The sequence below is a fragment of the Pinus tabuliformis genome, chromosome 1_2 (assembly GCF_031772625.1).
Source record: "Pinus tabuliformis cultivar Carrire ecotype Pingquan chromosome 1_2, CPIR1, whole genome shotgun sequence".
NCBI lineage: Eukaryota > Viridiplantae > Streptophyta > Pinopsida > Pinales > Pinaceae > Pinus > Pinus tabuliformis.
The window spans coordinates 897,828,008-897,846,173 of record NC_142298.1 but is presented as its reverse complement, the minus strand read 5'-3'; positions in this window follow the sequence as shown (position 1 = coordinate 897,846,173).

Sequence of the window (18,166 nt, the reverse complement as noted above, 5' to 3'; positions counted from 1 at the left end):
AATAATAACGAATTCCAATAACGTGAAGTTTATTTAGATTGTGTATTGATTTATTTTTGAAAGTGAAACATTTTCCCTCGTAATCAAAGAGAAGAAGAAAAGGCCAGGAAAAGGTCGAGATAGCTAGCAAGCCCAAGCCAGAAAGCTATTATACTACCATAGCTAGCAAAGCCAGCATAAGCTAGACATCTATAAGCAAAGAAAGAAAATGCTAGAAAGCCATAAAGCCATAAAGCTAAGCTAGTTCATGACCTGGCGACTAAGGTAGAGGTAGATCTATTTATTGGAGATCTAGTTCGAGGTCCTATTTAAGAGCAAGCATTCCTTCAAATTGCAGACACGTATTAGGCATCCCCTCACCACTCCCAAACCCTAAACCTAGCTCTTGTATCACATAGCCACCCAACACCAAGAGTTTTTCATAATTATTCGGCTTGATAGATGGAGATTTCCCTCTAAAAATGTTAAGGACATTCATTCTAATGACATCACCAAGATTATCCTTTTTATAATAAATAAACGAATAAGAAAAAGATTTGGAGTATCTTGAAATAGTTATCGTGATATTGTAATGCACATGCCACTAAACTTAATCTTACATTATTAGGCATGGAGTGTAAAATGTTGTACCATCTCTAACAGCTGACTATGCTAGTACAAAGTAAAATAAAGACACAATAAGAGTTTATTTCCTCCCCCAATACAAATGCAAATAAATAATTTAAATTGAAAATTATAACACCCCAAAATGCATAAAGTTATTTAGCTTACTAAGTTGATCTTTATTATTTGTTACTTTAAGTTTTATTACATTATGATGTTAAATAATAAGTCACTGAGTTTGGAAGGCCAAAAACATATATTGTGGTTACCTAAATTATTGGTAATGATACTTTAACAAAAATAGAAATTGTTTGCATTAATTAAAAGAAATAGTTACAAAAGATAGTTACCCATCTGCCGTGAAGGGAGATTTAGATGGGGGAAAAGAATCTAGGAGATATCCTAGAGCTGGGTGAAATAAACTAGTGGGAGAATTCTCAAGAAAAGTGAGGAAAGAGTACATGACTTGAGGTGGGAAAGGAGTCCAAAGGTCCAAGGTACTTGACTGTAGCTGGAAATACTTAACTGTGAACCAAAGAAAGTGCTCAGGGGAGGGTCTAGACATAATTGCCAGACTCGTGGCTGGGAGGAGAGACTTTTTAGAAATGATTTATTATTACAAGTTGCTATTATTGAACAAATAAGTATCATAAAATGTTTTATTAAGAATTAGTGTTGGACTATGGAACAATGATTTAAATGACAAAATAAGAATTCTCATTTCGAATTAATGCTAGAAGAATTGCCTATATGCAGAATGATGAAATAAAGAAACTCTTTGAAAGTGAATTAAAAATATCAGACAAGGATTATTCATTTTCTTAGTATATAAAACAACAGATAGTATTTGACGTTAATACGTAAAAGATATAACAAGTAATTTCAATACAGTATGAAGAATGACCTTACACAGTACATAAACAAGCCTACACTCTTAAATATTAAGCATACTTCTAATTCAATAAACATCGAAACAATCTGTGTAAAACCCTACAGAATTTCTACCAAATTCATTTGCATCTTATGCTTTAAAGTCAAACACACACTAGATAATGTAACATAATCCAGTTACCCTGTATAAAATTTAATAATAACAAGGAACTGTTCAGAAATACCGAATGAGTAGAGGTGTATCCACAACAATCATCCATGCGAAAAGTTACATGCCTATAGAAGAGATGGAAGGCACAAAAGACTACAAGTCTATCTAGAAGTAACCCAGGTGACTCCTGGTATAAACCAACACTAAACCAATTATTTTGTAGGGACCGAGAAAACTATAACAAGTCGATAATTCTTAATACTCTGAGTAACAGAATAGAGGCAACTTCGGCCCATTATTAAATTAGAAACGACATTACAAGAATATCATTCAAAACTAAAAATGCATAACTATAAGTACATATATATATTTACTATTGAAATAGCTTACAATTCCACAATGATTCAATTGGGTCGTTATGACCAAAACTCTCAGAGTTCCTTTAAGTAGATAACTTAACACAAAAAGAATAAGACTCAAAAGAGATATGTCCATAAAATATCATGGTCGAACAAGGACTACTATTTCCCCTAAATTTCTCGAGCCATGCACAAAGTCTAGTAGTTCTTTTAAACAACTAACTAATTAAGAGGCAAGGGAAATCTAACTAATGTTTAGAGCTCGGCTTGATGCTCAAGTCCTATGTTATTGAGCAAGAGTCCCTTCATGAACCAGAGACAAGTTGTGCCAACCTGGAAATGACCATTAAAATCGTAAGCCATTAAACTTCTTAAGAGCCTGTTCCAATCTTGCTCGAATGGAGCAGAGAGGGGAAGGCACCTAAAAATAGTCGCAACAAGCATGAAGTTAGTATAAGGTTATCTGACATTAAAAACATTCAAAATGTGTATCACCAGAAAGAGAAATAGGTCATACCTGTAACAGGAGAGTTTCCTCATCAAGCGACCACCTGAGAATACTTCAAACCTCCTTAATTAACAGTTTTAAATTCAAAATATTATCAATTAATTAGGAAAATTTTGGGGTTTATGAGTTTACCTTCCAATTCTTGGAGCATAACCTCTCCCATAGCTTTGACAAACCTTTGAAATACCCTGGTCAGAGGCAGTAACCTTTCACTCTCGTTATCAAACAAATTTCAAAACACACACAGAAAAGGAAAACTATCGACATTGCTTGAAACCACATGGCTAAGGTTACTTTCCTTCTTCGGATTAAACATCATAACCAAGGAAAGTCATAGGATGAGTAGTTGTCAATCTGAGACCCTCAACAAACCAAAACGTTGCAAAATAGCAAGATAACTCAGGTCGGCGATAACAATGAATCAACTGAGTGTCGGGCACGAGAAAGTGGTTAGGTGGTAAAACCCTAAACCCTCACTGTCTTTGAATCGTCGTGTGGAAATCGACAAAGATGAAGCAAGAAAAATGGCACAGGAGATTAGAACCAGATGGCATATGTATTCAACATCCTTGGTAGAGATGACGGCACGTGTCCTAGCATGTGAGGACCAGCTAACCCAAGGCTGGGCAGTAATGGTGCAACCACCGGATGCCATGTGAACATTTAACGATGACCACCATGTAAACCTTGTAGACTATGTAAATATTAAAGCACATACAAACTATGAATGAGTGTTGTTTGGGTCTACAATGGTATTTAATCCATATTAATATTTGCCGGAAATTAATGCAGGGTTCAATATCCAAGGTCGAGCATGGTTTCGTGTTAAACAATTTTTTTTTATATATGTTATATTTAATTCTTAAATTATAAGATGTGACTGTTACAAATGCTATCAGAGCTCGGGTTCATACACTGATACTCTCTAGGATACATATATACAAATATACTTGAAGCTAAATGTAGATGAGCCTAGAACCACCCAAATCACCCAAAACAATGTATGTGAATGCTAATACAGATATTTGGATACAATTGGGCAAGAAATCCCATCAAGCTAATGTGATGTTACTCGAAACTATTTACCAGCTGCGTGCTGAAATGACAAATTTAAGAATGGATAATGAACGACTACGTTTAGAACAAGAGAAAATTCTAAGAAGTCTGTCCAATCGACAAAATCAACGACGCCTGGACCCTAGTGTTGAAGAACGGGAGAAGACCCCAACGGATCAGCATAGAAAAGAAAATGTATAGTTGGTTGAAAAGCATGAGGAGGACGAAGAAGGACGTTCACACAATGTCTCCGACCAGCACAAAAAAAAAAGACAGAAATCTGAATTACAAGGAGAATGTAAAAAAATTAACCCTCACTCTTTGAAGGAGAATCTGAAGAGGCAGCAGAGGCCTGGTTAATCGATATGTGAAACTATTTTCAGATTTATGAGAACACTGATAAATTGAAGGCACATTGTTAGTTTATTAGCTTAGGCTAAGGCTACCCTTTGGTGGGAAGAAATCAAAATAGTAAGAAAAATTGACGAAGATCAGGTATTTTAAAAAACATTTCAAAGACAATTATCTAATTGAACGCTATTATGATGAAAAAGAAAAGGAATTTCATGAGTTAATATTGGGACCCTTAACCATGGATGAATATGTGACACAATTCACTTCCTTGTTGCTCTATGTACCTTATATGCAAGAGGAAAAGGTCAAAATTCAGTGCTTCATCAGTAGCTTACCCAACTTTATGAAGGAAAAACTGGAATTTGACTACCCCAAGACAATGGATGATGCAGTGCGGAAAGCCTGCATTTGCTACCAGCAAATGAAACATAAGAATGAAGGACCTAAAGGGGGGTTGAATAGGAAGGGTGGAAGCTTGATTCCAAACAGACCCCCAAAATTTTCTAGTGGCAGAAATGTACAACAAAAACCTCTCAGCAAATTTCCAACCAGGAATCAACCCAAAGCTGCATATTTTGAAAACAGACAATCAGAAGGAGTCACCATATCCGTTAATGACCAGCATTCAAAACCATCGTTGCAATTCTAGGATGCAGAGAACCCCATTATCACAAAAATTGTCTGCATAAGGAAATGACAGAACAACTATAAAATATGCAAGAAGCATCCATGGTTGGGGAAGTGGCAAGGAGCATGCCCAGAATTAACAATGCTCTGGATGATCATCACGCATAATTTCATCCCACCATGATCAAATGTGAAGCTATGATTTCTCAGCAACCTATCTCTGTTTTATTTGATCCGGGTGCTAGATTAAGCTATGCTATTCCTAAGGTGGTAGAAAAGTGTCAACTACGGAGCAGTAAGTTTTCAAAACTATGACTAGTTCAATTAGCCACTGGGACAAAAAGAAGGGTAATCGCAAAAGCATAATGTTGTCTCATAATAATTTCAGAGAAACCTATTTACATTGACCTTAATATACTTCCTTCGGGTTCTTATGAAATTTTAATCGGGATGGATTGGTTGGAAAAATGTTGGTCCCTAGTGGATAGCAAACATAAAACTGTCAGTTTATTGCTGAAACAACCAAAGGAAGGAACTCCAAGGAATTCAAACTAATACCAATTTACATCCTATTACTGCTAATTAGTTAGGAAAATGTATTAGAAAGGGTTTTCAAATATATGTTGTTCAGGTGCAGTTCAGAAACACCAAAACTAAAATGACCTCCTTGGAAAACATTCATGTCGTTCAGGAACTTTTTGATGTATTCCCGAAATCCTTCCAGTTTTACCACCAAAGCGTGATATTGATTTCACCATCAAGCTAATTCTGGGTGCAACCCATATATCCAGGGTCCCTTATTGCATGAACATACCTGAGTTAACAGAACTCAAAATGTAGCTTCGGGAGCTTATAGACGAAAAGTATATCTGCCCTAGTGTGTCCCCTTAGGGAGCTCTTGTATTATTTGTATGGAAAAAGGATGAGACCCTAAAATTATGAATCAATTATCATCAATTAAACAAACTAATCATTAAGAATAAATATCGTTTACCTCGTATCGATGATTTACTTGGTCAGGTATAAGGAGCTAAAGTATCCTCGAAAATCGATTTAAGATCTAGCTACTATCAAATAAGAATAAAAGGGGAGGACATTTACAAGATAGCATTCTGTACTCGTTATGGTCATTACAAGTTCGTGGTGTTTTCATTTGGCCTAAAAAATGCCCCAGCCACCTTTATCAGTCTAATGCATGGTAGTTTCCAGCCATACCTTGATGAATTTGTATGATTTTCATTGATGACATTTTAATATTGTTGGGCACGGGATCCCCCAAGGGAAGATTTGGGGCTTAAATCCCAGATTTTGACTGAATCCGATGTAAAGACTCCACGTTTTGTGGGCATGGAGCGCGAGCTTGTAAATGAGTCATAGAGTTGTCTGCCCTCATTTTTGTAAAGTAATGTCGGCTTTAGAGATCTACCCATGGTTCGTTGACCATGGGATTGTATAAATAGAGTGAGGCTCTAAGTTGTAAAAGATAGGAGAAAAATGAAGTAATCTAAGGATGAAGAATTGATTCTTAGCTGAAGTGTAAAGTCGAGTCTTTGGGACATAGAGTAGGGGAAGGCTTTGCAGCTTAGTGCGTAGAGGACTAGTAGTCCGCAACTGAGTGCGCGGACCCTTGCAGCTAAGTGCACAGGGCGAGTTGAGTCTGTAACCTTCGGAGAAGTAATAAAGAGAAGTCTCATATCATTTCTATGTGTCTTATTCTTGTTTTGTGCATTGAAGGTATTGGGTATAAATTGCACTTTCATTGTTTATATGGTGGGCGAACTTATATGATTGTGTTGATTAAGTGAATATAAGATAAAGTATCTGTTTACGTGAAGTTAACTAACAGTTATAAGAAGATAAGTAGGATCCACAGTGTAACTTGGGGGAATAGCACAGATCGCTACCTTAGCAATGCAAAAGAACCTCAGCCCCTGGTTAGGGTTGTGCGAAGGTGATTATAACAGATCTCGAAGGCCTCGTAGGTTAGGGCAGTGCACAAAGTGACCTGCACGAGGCCATTCACAGTTGGACTAAATAAACCCCTCAGACATCTCAAGGGTATGAAAACTTAGTTCCGACACCCCCCCATACTACTTTAGGTGAGACCTCAGTCTACACTCTGTGGGCTATTGCCGAAAGGGCCAGTAGTGCAGGGTTTTTTTTGGCTAATTAACTCCGAACTTGGGTAGGGCCCCAACAAGCCAACAAATGGTTCTGTTGCTGGGACCGGAATCGCCATAGAGGTTTTTGATGTCATATCATTGGGATCCAAATAAGAAGGAAATTGAAGGTTGGTTGGACAAGAGAATTCACGAGTTCGCGGCATAGGAGAACAGGAATCTACGACTGACAAAAGAATAGTGGTTAGACTGCTACCTGTACAGAAAGATCCATGAAATCTTCTTCACATATTTCCCTACTGAGCTTTACAAGTGGATCATGAAGATAGCAAATAGCCAAGGAGGTGGAAACTCAATGGTCATATTGTGTTGACCCTAGAGTTGGTGCGCAAATTGGAAGCATCAGAAGATAAGATCGCACGTGGTGTTGATCACTAGCTCCATTAGATTATATGAGGATTCATCACTGAATTTGCAGTAGACACTTCAGTCAGCTATAGCGAGGCAGAGTGACACTTTCTCAAAGGACCGCGAGGTAAGTATGTAAAGAAACTGAATACTTGGATAAAATGCTATTATGCTAAAAGCGGATTATGTAGTTACATTGATGTTCGAGGCTACTCGAAGTGGAAAACCCTACAGGAACGAAGGAAGTAGGGGACCAGAGAATAGCCCTTTGATTTCACCTCCGCGAGGGGACGAGGAAGAGCTCACGAAGGCCTCTCCGTGAAGTGCGATCCATTTGATAAGGTAGAGGATTCCGTGCATACCACCCCCACCCACACCACCACCAGCTTCACCACCATCACCTCCATCTTCACCCGTACCACCTCCGCCACCATCGTGTTTTAGTATGGCAAGAAAGATAAAGTTGCATGTGTTTAAGGGATTGGGAAATGAAGATCCATACCAGTTTTGCTTCCTTGTAAAAGCCATATGGGAAGCGTAGGGAGTTACAAATGACAATATCAAGAAATCAACACTAGATAGTGCCTTGCATGATCGCACATTGACCTGGTATATTAAGCATTCTAATGACAATCTGAATGCAGAAATCACAGATATCCAAATCTTGCTAAATAAGGAATTTATCAGGCCGAAGTCAGAGGCACAGTCGATCATTGGATTCAAAGAGATCACAATGCTAGCAGGCGAGACTCCTTGGGAGCTATATCAGAGGCTAAAGTGTATGATTCACGAGCTAATACGAATTTAATGGATGGACAGGACTGCAAATGGTTTGTAGCATTTCTAACGCCACATCTGAGGAGCGCGTCATCGCAGTAGAAGTTAACGATTCAGGCAGAGGCCCTAGAGATCACGATGATGCTTCATGAGACCCCAATGTAGGAACATAACTTGGTATTTGAACAGATCCACGTGCAGTTGAAAAGCTTATGCCTTGAGATGTAGAGTCTGAAACAGGACCAAACAGCTCGACCAGAAGTGCACGAAGAGGTGTGGTGTGTAAAATGCAAGGGTTAGGGTCATGATAAGGATCACTACTCGGTATTCTCGAATTACCTCATGGGAGGAGGACTGATGCCATTAAGGCCGGAGGCACAAGTAAGACCTAGCGTGGCACTTGCTTTATGGTGCGCAATTTGTCAAATAGGTGGAAAGCATACTACGTGCAACTACCATTTGTTACAGAAGTACATGCAAAATTCGCAACACTTGTTCTGTAATTTTTGTATATCAGTTGGAAACGATGAGCACACTTGTAGAAGCTATGAGTTGATGATGGATAGAACTCCCACCTATAGTTCAGGCTGAAACGCAACCCCTAGACCAGAACGTAAGAGTGGCGCGAGTAGGATTCAGGGCCGAGGATGAGACCGAGGTGGTGGAGGACCTGGAAGAGTGAACAAACAGCTGAAATGCTATAATTGCAGATGGTCGGGACATTATTCCCATGATTGTACAAACCCAATCATGTCTGTATTATACCTTGTTTGATCATGAGATGGAGGATTGTCCTACGCTGATGGCTAAGATAGGCAACAAGGGAGTGCTACCACCTCCCCCGACTTAAAACCTGTAGATGATGAGGTCTGAGCTATGCGAGGAAGATCCAAATGTGAACATTATGCTTCGAAGTGGCATTAAAATGGGAGATGACAAAGGAAAACATCCCGAAGATAGTGCTTGGGTTGGCAAAGCTCTGGAAAAAGAAGCAAAGTTTGGTTTGGAGCGCGCTTGAGAAACCTTTATGGAAGCTAAGAAGAGCTTCACTGATGTCTCCACTTTAAGAAGAAAAGATGGACCAGATCCAGAGATGGACCCACCTACGCTTATGACGTTCCTAGCCACTGCATGACAGTAAGGTTGTAAAAGGATTGCAGGAACTCATTAATAGATGTGCTGGGACTGTGCTAGGAGAATCGCTCGTAGTCCAGAAGATTGGAAAGCATAAGACGAGGACAGGGAGAGAAATGAGGCTAACCATGCAAATTGGAAAATATGAGATGGACCAAGTGATTATGGATTTAGGATCAGATGTGAATGTCCTGCCAAAGTAGACATGGGAGCGCATGGGGAGACCTACGCTGCAGTGGTCTCCTATTCAGCTGCAAATGGCGAACCAATAGAAGATAATACTCTTGGGGCAATTGCATGGAATCACCGTGGATAATGTTAGGGTCCCACCCTAACCCCCTTATTTATGTAATGGGATCACGTCATAGTCAAGAGTCAATAAAGCCCATATTAATAATTGTAAGTGGTTAATCCGCAATTAATGGCGGAACCATAGTTAGTTGCAAATGGGTCGTAGTATTAGATAGATGGTATTAATAAAACCCACGGTAGTGGCCCGCGGTATTGCATGTATGAGTCATATGTAAAGGATAGAGACTCCCTGTGAGGAGCATCATGTCTTATTTTTGTGGTCGAGCTCTGCTCTATTGGAGGTTGCCCCGTCGAAGAGGCAAGTGAACATTACTCTCTGAATAATAAAATCATTGCTATTTTGTGTTCTGGGTATCTTTTCTTCGCATATTCTGTATTTGGGTATCATTTTCTAGGTTAAGAGCATAACAAGTGGTATCAGAGCACTTTCCCGGGCCAGTGGGATCTCCATTTCTTAGCAAAAAAATTTTTTGGCTAGAGACGTGTTCCGACGTCTTTAAACCAAGGGATCTGTCATTGAGCGCATAAACCTGCGGATTTGGGGAGGCATGCACGCAGGAAATACAAGAGGTGGTCACGTCTGTTGGACTCCCTTATAACTGCTATGGGTACCCCTTCGAGTAGTAGCGCATTAGACAGAACCGTGCACGGACTGTCTCCCACGTACCATCTAGGTATATTGGAAGCCCCCTACGCTCCCTTGAAACCTCGCCATAGATAAACTATCGGTCGTCTTGCGGCTACAGTAGATCGAGAACAGCACTCGGGGAGATTACTCACCCGTACGATAGGGTAGTCGGGTTGTACAGCTAAGGGTACGGTCGATCCTCCTTAGTTAGAGCCCTGAAACATTGGGCCGAGTACTACTGCCGGACCCTTATGTATATTGCGATCTGTAGCACCTGACACTCCTCAAGACCATAGTTCCCTTTTTCTATCAGGGGATCACACAGCATCTCTTCCAGACCCGCTTGTGCAAAAGGGTGCAGCAGCAGCAGACATCAGTCCCGCAGTCTCGAGTTCGCAGATCAGCCATTCCGATCTATTAGATCCATCAGATCCGCAGAAGCAGTCTGTTCCGCCATCATATCTGCCATTCAGATCTCTCAGATCCACCAGATTGGAGTCGTTGTGAAGGGTTCCTATACCGGGGTATAATTCTCGTAGGACTTTTGGCGACATTGACATTTTGAGGATTTGGCCACTGCAGTATTGGTGATCTAGCCCATCAGAATCAGGACGACGAGCTGAGCACGGTGGTACCATTCAATTATTAGTGAAAATTTCTAGGCGGTCCCAAATTTTCATCAGGTTGGTGTATGGTAGAAACTAGAGCTCAAGCGATGGCCAATGAAAGGATCGAAAAACTTGAAGAATCCATGCACTCCCTCACCCTTCAGCTTAACGGACTAAGTAGCCACGTTGCGCAACTCATCCCGAAGGACAAGGAGCAAGCCCACGAGGAGGCGTATAATGGCAATGGATACAATGAAGGTGAGTCTAGCCACTCTCCTCACGTCTGGCACACCCACCAACCACCCAGTCAGCGACCTCCCAAGTTGGATATGCATAAATTTGACGATTCTCACCCGTCGGCATGGATAACACAAATGGACCAGTATTTCAAACTGAATCGTATCCTAGATGATGCGACTCAGCTTATGTTGGGGAGCATGTACTTGGAAAATGAAAGGTGGCAATGGTTGGAATGGCATCAACATTGCAATGGACCTTTTAGGACTTGGACCCAATTTACAAAAGCTCTTCAAAGCTGCTTTGAATAGGAGGACTCTTTTCTGGGTCGTCTTACTAAGCTCCGACAGACTGGTACAGTGGATGAATATATTATAGCTTTTGAAGCCTTAGCCTTCCACACTTGGGGACTCTCAGATGCGTTCTACATGGAATGTTTTATTAGCGGTCTTAAAGAAGCCATCAAAGCTCAATTCCTACTGCACCACCCTCCCACATGGATAGAGGCTTGCAAGGTAGCTCGTAACATGGAACGTGCATTAGCAGCCCAATACAGTCGCCCAAATTTCTCCGCTAAAGGTCGCCCCCCACAGGCTCACAACATGACTCAAACACTTAAGGTCCAAAAGGTGTCACCTGCGGAAATAGACGAAAGAAGAAAGCAAGGACTATGTTACTACTGTGATGAAAAATACTCCCCAGGTCATAAATGCAAGGAGCCCAAATTTTTTCAAATAGATGCCACTGACTACAGCTCAACAGAGGAAGATCCACCACTTGAGGACCATGAGGCGCTAGAAGAAGACAACCAACAGGACAATGTCCTTGACGAACCAGTTATTTCGCTGCATGCGTTGGCAGGGATTTCTTCCCCTCAAACTCTCAAAATCAGAGGTTTTATTAAACATCGCCCAGTAGTAGTTTTGATTGATAGTGGAAGTACACATAATTTCATCCATCAAAAAGTCGCAAAAGCAGTGCATTGTTTTGTACGCGCAGTTTCTAACTTCCAAGTTCAAATTGCGGATGGAGGCACAATGAAATTTGAAGGCCGCTGTGAAAATGTCAAACTTCAAATGGGGGATTATCAGTTGAAAACCCACATGTTTGCCATACACATGGGGGGTTGTGACATTGTCCTCGACGCTGAATGGCTCCGCACTCTTGTGCCAATCACAATGGATTTCCAGGAATTATATATGAGTTTTAAGCAGAACAACTACACACATACCCTCCGTGGACTCCAGGCAGGAGCCCCCTCTATCATCAACTCGCATAGGATGGAAAAATTGTTAAAAAAGGGAAATCATGGAGTTGTAGCTCAATTTAATGCCATCGAGGCAGTCGAAACAAAGCCTCTGCCAATTCATCCTGAGGTGCAACATATTTTAAATAACCATCTGCCAGTCTTTGACAAGCCTCATGAGCTTCCACCCTCGCGAGGGGAACATGATCATAGCATCACCTTGGTTCCAGGGGCCCAACCCCCAAATGTGCACCCATACATATATCTGTTCACCCAAAAGGATGAAATAGAAAAAATCATCAAGGAACTTTTGGAAGTAGGTGTCATTCGTCCCAGCATTAGTCCTTATTCATTCCTAGTGGTCATGGTGCTCAAGAAAGATGGGGAGTGGCGAATGTGTCCCGACTTCAGGGCCCTCAATAAGTTGACAGTCAAAGATAAATTTCCCATCCCGGTGGTTGATGATTTGTTGGATGAACTCAATGGGGCTCAATTATTCACTAAGCTGGATCTTCGCTTAGGCTACCACCAAATTCGCATGAAGGAAGTCGAAATCCCCAAGACTGCTTTCAGAACTCATGAAGGCCATTATGAATTCCTGGTCATGCCATTTGGTCTTTGTAATTCCCCCTCTACTTTTCAGAGCCTTATGAACCACATTCTCAAACCATATCTCAGGAAATTTGTCATTGTCTTCTTCGATGACATCTTCATCTATAGTTGCACTTGGGCCGCACATCTTCAGCATGTAGATCTACTCTTGCAACTGCTCCGCAAGCATAAATTATTTGTCAATATGTCCAAGTGTTCATTTGGCATGACAGAATTAGAGTATTTGGGCCACATTGTGGGGCGTGAAGGTGTCAAGGTGGACCCCAAAAAGATCCAGGCAATGCAGGAATGGCCTCAACCTAAGACCTTGAAGAGCTTGAGAGGATTTTTGGGTCTCGCAGGCTATTATCGTAAATTTGTCCGCAACTATGGTCGCATAGCGAAGCCCCTCACCCAAATCCTAAAGAAAAATACATTCTTCTGGAATGAGGAAGCACAACAAGCCTTTACAGCTCTAAAAAATGCCATGTGTTCCACTCCAGTCTTAGCACTCCCTAAATTCACCAAATCTTTTGTCATTGAATGTGATGCTTCTGGTACAGGTATTGGGGCGGTCTTAATGTAGGAAGGGCGACTGTTGGCCTTCACAAGCCAACAACTTAGTGGGAGGAATCTGGGCCAATCTACCTATGAGAAGGAAATGATGGCCATCTTACATGCATTCGAGACCTGGCGACCTTACTTATTGGGGCGACGTTTCCAAATCCGCACAGATCATCATAGTCTTAAATATTTTTTGGAGCAATGCCTATCCTCCCCACGACAAAATAAATGGCTAGCCAAAATGTTGGGATATGATTATGAGATCATTTACAAGAAAGGGAAAGACAATAGTGTAGCAGATGCATTATCTCACCAATTTGAGGAGGAAAGTACTCTGCTAGCAATTTCCAGAATGGATTGAAGAGGCTCGCAGGGAATGGTTTTCACACCCCGGGCTCTCCCAACTCATTTCTCAATTGCAGGTAGATCCAAATTCCACCAAGGGCTACTCGTGGCAGGATGATATTCTTTGCTACAAGGACAGAGTCTTAATATCACCAACATCCACCCTCAAAAGTCACATTTTGGCAGAATTGCACTCATCTCCCATTACAGGACATTCGGGCTTTCAAAAGACGTATGCTCGCACCAGAAGATCATTTTTTTGGACAGGCATGAAAAAGGACATCTTTACTTTCGTAGCAGAATGTGATGTCTATCAACGCCATAAAGGGGAAACCGTCAACACACCAGGCACATTACAACCATTGCCCATTCCGGCATCAATTTGGACGGAGGTTTCTATGGATTTTATTACAGGTCTTCCAAAGTCAGGGAACAAGTCCGTCATCATGGTGGTTGTGGACCGACTGTCGAAGTATGCTCATTTCTGCGCCCTACCCCACCCGTTTACACCAACTTTGGTTGCTCAATCTTTCATGGATCAGATCTTCAAATTGCATGGCATGCCCACTTCTATTGTGTCCGACCGCGACCCAATATTCACCAGTAATTTTTGGCAAGAACTCTTTAGAATACAAGGCACTCAACTCAAACTCAGTACTTCCTATCATCCGCAAACAGATGGTCAAACCGAAGCCGTCAACAAATGTCTAGAAACCTACCTTAGGTGTTTCACTTCAGAAAAGCAACACCTTTGGGTAAAGTGATTACCTCTGGCAGAATGGTGGTATAACACCAACTATCATGCCACCACCAAAGTGACTCCCTATGAAGCAGTATATGGTCAACTCCCACCTTCACCTACTTCGTATCTCAAGGGATGCTCAAAAGTACAAACAATGGATCAACTCCTACAACACCGCGCAACCATGCTCGCCCATCTTCAAGAGAACCTTCCTCAAGATCAGAACCGCATGAAGCAACAGGTAGACCAACATCGCTTAGAGCGCCAATTTCAGGCAGGGGATCAGGTCTTTTTACGGCTACAGCCATATAAGCAAACATCACTCAAGGACAAGGGGTGTCAGAAACTCTCTCCCAAATTCTACGGACCGTATCAAGTACTTCAGCACATTGGAGAAGTGGCCTACAAGTTGGCCTTGCCACCTACTGCAAAATCCCATCCAGTTTTCCATGTCTCATGCCTCAAGAAAGTGATTGGGAACAATTGTAGAATTCAGACCAGTCTACCTGAATTGGACGAAGAAGGGTCCATCTGGATTCAACCCAAACAGGTCCTAGACACACGAGAGAAGCAACTGCGCGGCCGCATGATTAAGGAAGTCCTCGTCAAATGGAAAGACACCTCTCCGGAAGATGCAACTTGGGAACTAGCCACTATTCTTCAATAGTTTCTGCAGCTTCAGCCTTGAGGACAAGGCTCGTCTTAAGGGGGAGGGCATGTTAGGGTCCCACCCTAACCCCCTTATTTATGTAATGGGATCACGTCATAGTCAAGAGTCAATAAAGCCCATGTTAATAATTGTAAGTGGTTAATCTGAAATTAATGGCGGAACCACAGTTAGTTGCAAATGGGCTGTAGTATTAGATAGATGGTATTAATAAAACCCACGGTATTGGCCCGTGGTATTGCATGTATGAGTCATATATAAAGGATAGAGACTGCCTGCGAGGAGCATCGTGTATTATTTTTGTGGTCGAGCTCTGCTCTATTAGAGGTTTCCCACTCGAAGAGGCAAGCAAACATTACTCTCTGAATAATAAAATCATTGCTATTCTGTGTTCTGGGTATCTTTTCTTCGCATATTCTGTATTTGGGTATCATTTTGCAGGTTAAGAGCATAACCGATAATGAGGGAGCGAGCGCGCTAGCAGGCTTTGTGGTGATAGAGATTGTTGATGATAGCAATCCCTACCCCATGCTCTTAGGAATTGATTGGGCCACTAACATGAACAGGCTAACTAATCTGAAGAAGCCCAAGATGATTTTTGAGAATAAGTCTCTGCGTGTAGTTTTACTCTTGGACCGTGCTGAGGGATCACGATATGTAGAGATGGTGCGCAACTATGAAAGCGACAACGATTTGGACTGCATCTACAAGATAACTGTGTGAGAGAAGGACTAGGTAAATCCCACCGTGGATGGGTGAATTTCATGGGAGCACGAAAGCTCCTATACTCCAGATTCAGATGAGTAGATAGAGCGATGGAAGAAGTGGTTACACGAGGTAACTATGCTTACTTGTAACATGATGACAAGATCACAGCGCTGTGTATCGATGAAAGCGAGGGATCTACCTACTTATGATGGGTTAAGTGAGGTAGATACTTTCCTAGATAAGTTTGAAAGGGAGGTGCCAGAAAATCAACGTTTCCTGGCCTTGAATTAGGTATTACGCGATACACTCGCGAGGTGGTGGGGTATGCACAAAGGGAGCTTTGAAGACTGACGCAAATGTAGTAGGATGATGCAGACATGGTTTGGGAAGCCTAGAGTGCAATTGATAGATAAATACAGTGGGCGGGATGATCTGTACTTACATCTGGCCAAGTGGATGTAGGCCTATGGGGAGAAGCCACAACCGGAGTGGGTGCACCTGTTCTGTCACACCCTGGATGTTATACCAATGGACTGGTATATAGAAACAGAGCTCTGCCACAGGACAAGTGAATGGGATGTCCTACGCGAAGGGTTCATGATGACCTTTAACTTTAAGGATGGATGGGATAGTATTGATGAAGCACTATAAGAAGTAAAAGTAGCCATATTTAGGATGCCGCAGGAGTCAGTAGAGATGATTCAGCCTCAATGAGATGCTCAGTTAAGTTGCACGCTGGAGTGTTATAATATAACTACTGACGAAGAGGATGAAGATCTGAGGAACATTGATATTCCCGAGACAAAAGGCCAGTGCAAGGTTCAAGGACTACTAATCAAGAACCCTGACATAACCGCGTTGGTAAAGACTAAGCAGGTAAATATTGGTATAGAGGAGAAACATAAATTCGCGAATATTGGGGACTACTAGGATGACACGATGGTGGACAAGGTTGCTGAACTACTCCACGAATATCAGGTCTTATTCCCGACCAAGTTTACGGACTTAAAGGGAATAATTAGATATTTAGGGGTAATGGGGATCACGTTGAAACCTAACGCGAAGCCAGTTAAGCAAAGGCCATATCACTTAAATCTGAAATACAAGGAAAAGGTCCATGTAGAATTAGACAAGATGCTTGCAGCAGGCATCACTAAGCCTGTGGAGGAATATGACTGGGTAAGTCCGATGGTAGTATAAGAGAAGAAGCAGAAGGATGAAATAAGAATATGTGTGGATCTCAGAAAGTTGAACAATGCGTGCGTACATGATCCCTTCCCAACTCCGTTCATAGATGAGGTGCTGGACAATGTAGGCAGTCAGGAAGCATATTCTTTTACTGATGGGTTCTCAGGGTACAATCAGATCAGGATTGCGCCAGAAGATAAAAGCAAGGCAACCTTCATGACGGAGAAGGGTTTCTTTCAATACACTTTTATGCCATTTGGATTGAAGAATGCGTCGACCATCTTTTTACGCATAGTTGTTGCGTCGTTCAGGGAATATATTCATAAATTATTGGAGGTCTATTTTGATAACCAGACTATATTTGGGTTGGTTAGGAGCCATGTAGCGAACCTGTGCTTGATGTTGGATACATGCTGAAAATACCAAATCATGGTTGTTAGGTGGCGGAAGCCCCGCGCAATGGTTAGGGAGTGCGAAGCCAGATATTTTGGGTAAAGTTAGGGTAAAAACTCCGCTGGAAGCGTGGAGCGCGAATTAGAATAGGTCGAGTCAAAGGGTAGTCTACCCAAAAATAATGTAAAGAAATGTGAATAGAGTTGGCCTGCGTAGGGATTGCAGGCCAAGGAAGGGTATAAATAGAGTGAGGTTCTATGGGTAGAGGGAGTTGAGTTTTGGATAGTTAATCTGGAATATGGAATGCAATGGGTTTTTGAAGAAGATAGTCTGAAAGCGTCTATAAGTTCGAGTCGAGGGTTGGGGTAGTAGGTAGAGGCTCTGCAGCTGTGTGCACAGACCCCTGCAGCTAAGTGCGCAGGGCAGATCTAGATGTATTAAGGATAAAGTGGAAAAAAAGATAAGTTTCTTCTGAAATTTTGTGTTTCTTCTGAGTTGTCATAATATTTGTTTAATTTAATCTGCTTATGGTTTGAATGAATGTAAATCTGGGTTCATTTTAATGCGCGAATCAGTTGTGTTGGTTAAATGTTTGCTTAAAGACCCTGTTAATTGTAACCACATCCTCCAATAGAATAACACACTAATAAGAAAGATATAATCAAGCTGGATCTGTGTGAATACTGAGCAGTGCGGAGCTATAAACCAGTGCGTGAAACCTCCAGACCACACCAAGACATCCCTAGGGTGTGGAAACCTGGTTCCAACACCCTCCCCTGCTACCTCGAGTGAGACCTCCGTCCGCACTCCACAGGTTGTTGCCAAAAGGGCCAGTAGCTGCAGGATTTGTTTGGCTAAATAACTCTTCCGAACCTAGGTCAGGCCCATATAAACCAAAAAATGGTTCCGTTGCCGGGACCAAGATCTGCCTAAGGGGTGTCTAATGCAG